This window comes from Tenrec ecaudatus, chromosome 3, assembly GCF_050624435.1.
Source record: "Tenrec ecaudatus isolate mTenEca1 chromosome 3, mTenEca1.hap1, whole genome shotgun sequence".
Classification (NCBI taxonomy): domain Eukaryota; kingdom Metazoa; phylum Chordata; class Mammalia; order Afrosoricida; family Tenrecidae; genus Tenrec; species Tenrec ecaudatus.
The window spans coordinates 159,924,405-159,930,458 of NC_134532.1; the positions used below are offsets into that span (position 1 = coordinate 159,924,405).

The 6,054-nt window shown below is 35.2% G+C and overlaps 1 non-coding gene across 1 annotated transcript; it reads left to right on the forward strand.

The window, feature by feature from the left end:
* Positions 1–2,367: 2,367 nt before the first annotated feature.
* LOC142443833 (U1 spliceosomal RNA) lies at positions 2,368–2,532 on the forward strand. Its single transcript, XR_012783576.1, has one exon. It is a non-coding gene; the product is annotated as a U1 spliceosomal RNA (small nuclear RNA).
* The last annotated feature ends 3,522 nt before the right edge of the window (positions 2,533–6,054 follow it).

Consider the following 6,054-nt stretch of genomic DNA (forward strand, 5'->3'; position numbering starts at 1 on the left):
TTAACATTACAGTTTTGTCATATTTTGCTCTCAACAGGAGTGCTTATGCAAAATTGTAAATTTAAAATAGATACCTATACCTATTTTTTATTTTTAGAAATATATAACTAGGGATAAAAAATAAGGAATTTGTTTTGTATAAATGATGAAGATTCATTAAGTACATTTCAAAGTACACAATTTTGGTAGTGAGAATAAAAAAATATATCAACATAGAAAGAGTAGCTTTGGAAGAATAAAACTAGCACTTGCCAATTTGATCGTTACTAGAAACAGTTGTCTCATGCATAGAAAATTGAGCAAAGAATAAGGAAGGCCACCGAAGGATTGCTGCCTTTGACTTATGGTATTGTTGAATATTGGAAGTACCATGGGAAGCCAGAAGAATATTCAAAACTCTCTTGAGAGATGTACAGCAGAATACTTCTTAGCAGCAAGGACGGCCCTCTCACACATTTCAGTCACGTTAACAGGAGAGACCAGTCTGGAGAAGAGTCACTAGCAACTAGCATGCACTTGGTCGGGTAGAGAGTCAGTGGAAACAAGAGGAAGACTAGGCGGCTGGCACCATGGGCTCAAAGAGAACAATGGTGCGGACTGAGCAAGACCGGCCAATGTGTCCTCCCATTGTTCTTAAGGTTGGTATGAATCAGAACCCTTTGGAAGACTTTTAATAACAACAATGCTAGAAATATTTGGTATTATGTGCACTACTTGCCTATCTGTTTATTAAAAATAGGTGATCTTATTGGGCAGTAGGGTTGGGGGGCAACCACTCATTTAATGCCCTACTCACTTCATTATGATATGTATTAATCTGGTAAGCATGCCTCTGATGTTGTGGATGACTATTATTAAAAGTTTTACCCTATCATCACCCCCATTGTTTGTGTAAATAGTGTCCAGTAAATTAAGCATTTATTCTATGCAAGTGAACACAATTCATATATTTGTGGTTAATAGGCAGCCTATATTCATATAATATCCTTTTCTCAACAGTGTTTTAAATGCTATACTATTGACTAAACTAATGACCGTCTTAATGGGTGGTGGTTTTGCGCTGGGCTCCTAACCACAAGGTCAGCAGTTTGATACCACCAGGCAGCTATGAGGGAGGCTGTCTACTCCTGAAAGGAATGTCAGTCTTGGAAACTCCCAGGCAAAAGTTCGATCCTGTTAAAGGGTTTCCATGAGTGTATATTGACTTGATAACAGTGGAAGTGATGCCCCAGGGAGTGATTGATCATTTTGTCTAACATAAACTGGCAATGATGTCTCCAAGGTGCGAACAGGGCTTGCATATAATTCTAGCCCTAATCTAAGGACAGTTCACTCATTTGACATGGACCTGCTTGATGCCCACCCTCATGAAGAAGTCATGAAGTTATGGGTGCTACCGCAAGGGTGGTGAAGAAACTAGAGGGGGCCCAACAGTGAGAAGGAATAGTGTCTGGGTTCTTAAAGACTTATCTTCATGCAAGAAGCCACCTAAATGAAGTGTCGACAGTGTCCATGCCAAAGAAGCCCACCAGCCTGTGTGATTCATGTATTGTAAATAATATAAGCTACATCGGAAGGAAGAAATGGTGTCAGCCTCAATTGTGAAACAATTTGGTTTGCAGAAGGCTATGGATGCCCGTGGAAGCCCAAAATCCATTGACAGAGTCCACACATTGATTAAGCTTCCAGCGAAACCCCTCTGATCCTATTTGAGGGATGTGAATCACCTGTTATGAGAGAGAGCATTGTAAAGTCATTATGAAGGGTATCGTTAGATTTAAATGTAATATGTTATCAATTGATCTCCCATTTGACACATTTTAAAGTTCTTTCAGTTAAAAAGAAGAGAAGGGGAAATATACTTGGATTAAGTCTGTGAAATACTTCTAATCATGGATCAAGGATGTCAATAGCCTCGTTATCATGCAAATGCATGGGGACATGGACTATTGCCGATGCAATTAGGTTGAAATTTAACACTTTATAATTTTTTCTGCTTTTTTGACCCATTTAAAATTTATTCGAGTTTTCAAGGGTTTCTGCTTCCTTTAGGATTTTGTTTTTTGTCTGCTTTACTTTGTGATTGTTGGGTTTTTCTGATATGAAATCCAGGGTAGGTAAATTTATAGAGGCAGTACCTGGATTAAAGGGTCCTTTCTGATATGGCAGGGAAGTTAGGGGAAATGGGGACCTAATAACGATGAGTCTAAGAACAAAGGAAAAGTCTTGTACTATTTAATTGCATTTCAAGTATTGCTTCTCTGTAATTTGCAACTAAATAAATAGTTCTTCAAAGGATATTCTAGGCCAATTGATCAGATATATAACTCTTGCAATCCCACAACTCATTAAAACATCACACACATTATATTTACGTGGCAGGGGAGACACCATGATAAGGAAGGTGGTTTTCCCAGGGCGAGGCTCATCTATTGCACTGCGGGCGTGCTGACTCCTGCGATTTCTCCAAATGCGGGGAAACTCAACTGCATAATTTGTGGTAGTCAGGGACTGCATTCACGCTCTCACCAAATTAAAAAAAAATCACACACACAAAAATTAAGGGTCAACATATATGCAAACTTAGTTGCTCTCAAGCATAGCAAAGCCATTTTCTATTAAAACACTAAACACCAATCAAAACACTTGCATATTCTATTTATACACAGATGCAAACTAACGCTACTAAATTAGACCCAAGCTATACGCATTTGTATTTACATGTTTGCATTTGCTTTGCTATTTGCTTTTTCTGAAGACAGCAGACATTCTTATGCCATCCAAGTAAAAAGAATAATTGCATTCAAGATATATATATATATAAATAAGAATATATATAACATCAACATTAAAATAATTTTGATAATATTAAGTGATAGTAGTAGTAAAAAGTGCATAAAGGAATAACACCAAGGTAGAAGAATCATTTTTAAATTTATTATGAAAAATTAGATTTTTAAAAATGGCAGTGTCAATGTCTAGGAAGAAACAATGTATTATCCAAATTTTCAGTTAAGATATTTATTTGAAATTTAATTTATTATACTTCCTATTGGCATACTAAATTACATTTGAGCTATGGGCACTTAAAACATCAGGCACAGATAAGTTCGTATGAATGCCTATTTATCTGTAAAAAAGGAAACAGTGACCAACAGTATTTTAAATTCCTTAAAAGGTAAATAATTGCATGACAGAGATATCGAAAGAATGTGGCTTAAATAAACCTAGACATATGTATTTATAAGTCAGTAAATAGTAATAAAACAAAATTCAAATCCACAATACAATAAAATATAATTATTATGTGATAGTAAATAATTTGTCATGAATTCCTGTCACTGTAATATTCATAGCTAGTTCCTGTCCAGTAGTTGTTCAAATATCTATTCTCTGTGTGTGTGTTTTGCCAAGATTTATCTCAAATAATTATAGTCTTTAGAGAAAATGTTATGTAAAACTATTAAAAATCTTTGGAATTCATAATTTTTCTTAATGAGCCTTAAAAGTCTAACGGATCCCAAGAAAATACAAATATTTGCAATTAGAAATGAGTCTATAATATTCTAGAGTTAATATAGTTTAGCAAACAAAATGAATGTAATGTTTTTTTTTTCAGAAGTTTATTGTTTCTGTTCTTATCTTTGTAATAACCTTGCATTTATAGTTATGTTCCTATCCTGTAGGGGGGGGGGAATCAAACTGCTCTATATTACTGCTAATAAAAGTCTAAATATCATTTCCTTGAATGACAACCAACACATTACTATCAAAACATGTGTGTACTTGTTTGATAAGCAGCCTTTACAATCTGGCTATGTTTTACCATTTGTCAAACAAGTTGTTGATATGGGATAATTTGAAAACACTCACAAATCTGTTTTTAAACTCATTGTTTTGGAAATACCTTTTCAAATTGACGAGTTAAATTGTGACTCAGAAATCTTCACATGAACAATAAAAATAACAAAACCAACTTAATTCTGTCATGTCACGTTGATGTGAGTTCGGCAGTATTATATCAGTACTGTAATGTGGTTTTGATAGGTTCTCACTCATAGCAGCCCTACATGCAACAGAACAGATACTGCCCTGTTCTGCACCATCCTCACAATTGTTATTGTTTGAATGCACTCTTGCAGCCACTGTGTCAATCCATCTTGTTCCAAGTCTTCCTCTTTCCACTGCTCCTCTACTTTACCAAGCATGACCCCCCTTTCCAGGGAATGCTCTCTACTAATAGCATGTGGGAAGTATGTGAGACAAAATCTCCCCAGCCTGTTTCTGAGAAGCATTCTGGCTGCACTTCTTCCAAAATAGATTGCTGATTCTTTTTTTTTCTTTTCTTTTTGAGAGAATGAGTGAGTGATTGAATTAGTGAGAGTTTGTGAGTGAATTAGTGAGAGAGAGAATGAGAGGCTGAATGAGTGAGAGTGAGTGAGTCAGATTGTTGATTCTTTTGGCAGTTCATGGTACTTTCAATATTTTCCTCCAGTGCATTTATTTGAATATGGGACCAGTAGGTAACCCTGTGATCACTGTAGAAAAGATTGAGGTTGTCTAGGATTTCATCTGCTTGAATCAACAGCCAATGCTAATGGAAGCAGAGATTGAAGAACATGTTGCATTGGGCAAATCTATTGCACAAGAATGCTTTAAAGTATGGAAAAGCAAGGGGTTACTAACTTTAAGGACTGAGACGTGCCTGGCCCAAGCCACGATAATACTCTCATAGCTTTCTCATGTGTATTGTTGTATGCTGTGTAGATGAAGGAATTTATGATGAGTATGTGAAAGCAGTGGATCCCTGATGGTGTAGTTGGTTGCGCATTAGACTGCTTTCTTGTGGTTAGCAGTTCATGTCCAACAGCAGCTTTTCAGGAAGAGACTGGTTTTTCTGCTCCTGGAAATACTGACAGGGTTGGACACAAAGGGAGGGGGCAAATCTATTTTGTCCTGTAGGTTTTCCATGAGTTGAAAAGGATTCAATTGCAGTAGGATTTTGGGTTTCTTCATTTCACCTGAAGCAATAGCTCTGTACCTAGCACATGGTTGAGAGGCAGATGCTTTGCGTGTTCCAAGTGCGTTAGTAAGTAGATACTATGAACACAAAAAAGAGGAAGAGATGATCAAGTCATTAAAACATTATGAAATTCAGTTATTTCTTGGGTGTATAATATATTCAGAGAGCTCAACTATACACAATAAATATGAAATTCTTAATAAGATGGACTTGCCACTGAGGAAGAATTAATCTTGGGCCTAAAACCGAATTCATCCACACAGGTCAATATTATGCCAAACAACCAATGGGTCTATATCAGGAACAATAACATTAATGAGGTAGCACGCTTTGTAATAATCAACTATTTAAAATCAACTGGCAGGTGTTTATATATGGACATGGTTCAGTGGATTAGGAAAGAAGAAATAGGGAGGAAGTGGGATAAGTGAAAATGTATAGAAGGGATTTCAGTGAGATGAAGAAATATATATAAGTGCAAAACTGATGATTTGCTCAGTAAATTCTCACTCAATTCACAATAAAAAATGTAAAAGAAAGTTTTTGCATAAGATAACTATCAACAATATGCAAAATAGATGGTAAATAATATCTAAATATTGTTTAACAAGTATAAGTTATCTACCATCGACTATTGAATTAAACACAATCCTGGTTTAAGGGAAATTAACATTTAATTTCATGTTTGTAAGATAATTAATCCAATAATAACCAGCTGGCATTAAAAATTAATATAAATTAGAAATAAAAAGTCATTTTTGAACTCATAAACATCCCTGGCCAAAGTTAATATATTCATAAAGCAGTTTAAATGATTACTATTAAAGCAGAAAAATATGATAACTGCTATCACTAAATCAATACCAATAGAGAACTGTAAACGATCTAGAAAAATAAAGTAAAATTCAGAACTTTTAAAGTAGCTGAATACTGGAAATAAAGGGAAAAATGTTGCAGGTATATAAAATACATAACTTTTGATAATGAAAATACAAGAAGTTCCTCAGAAAGATTGCTAGAATAATTGGGAA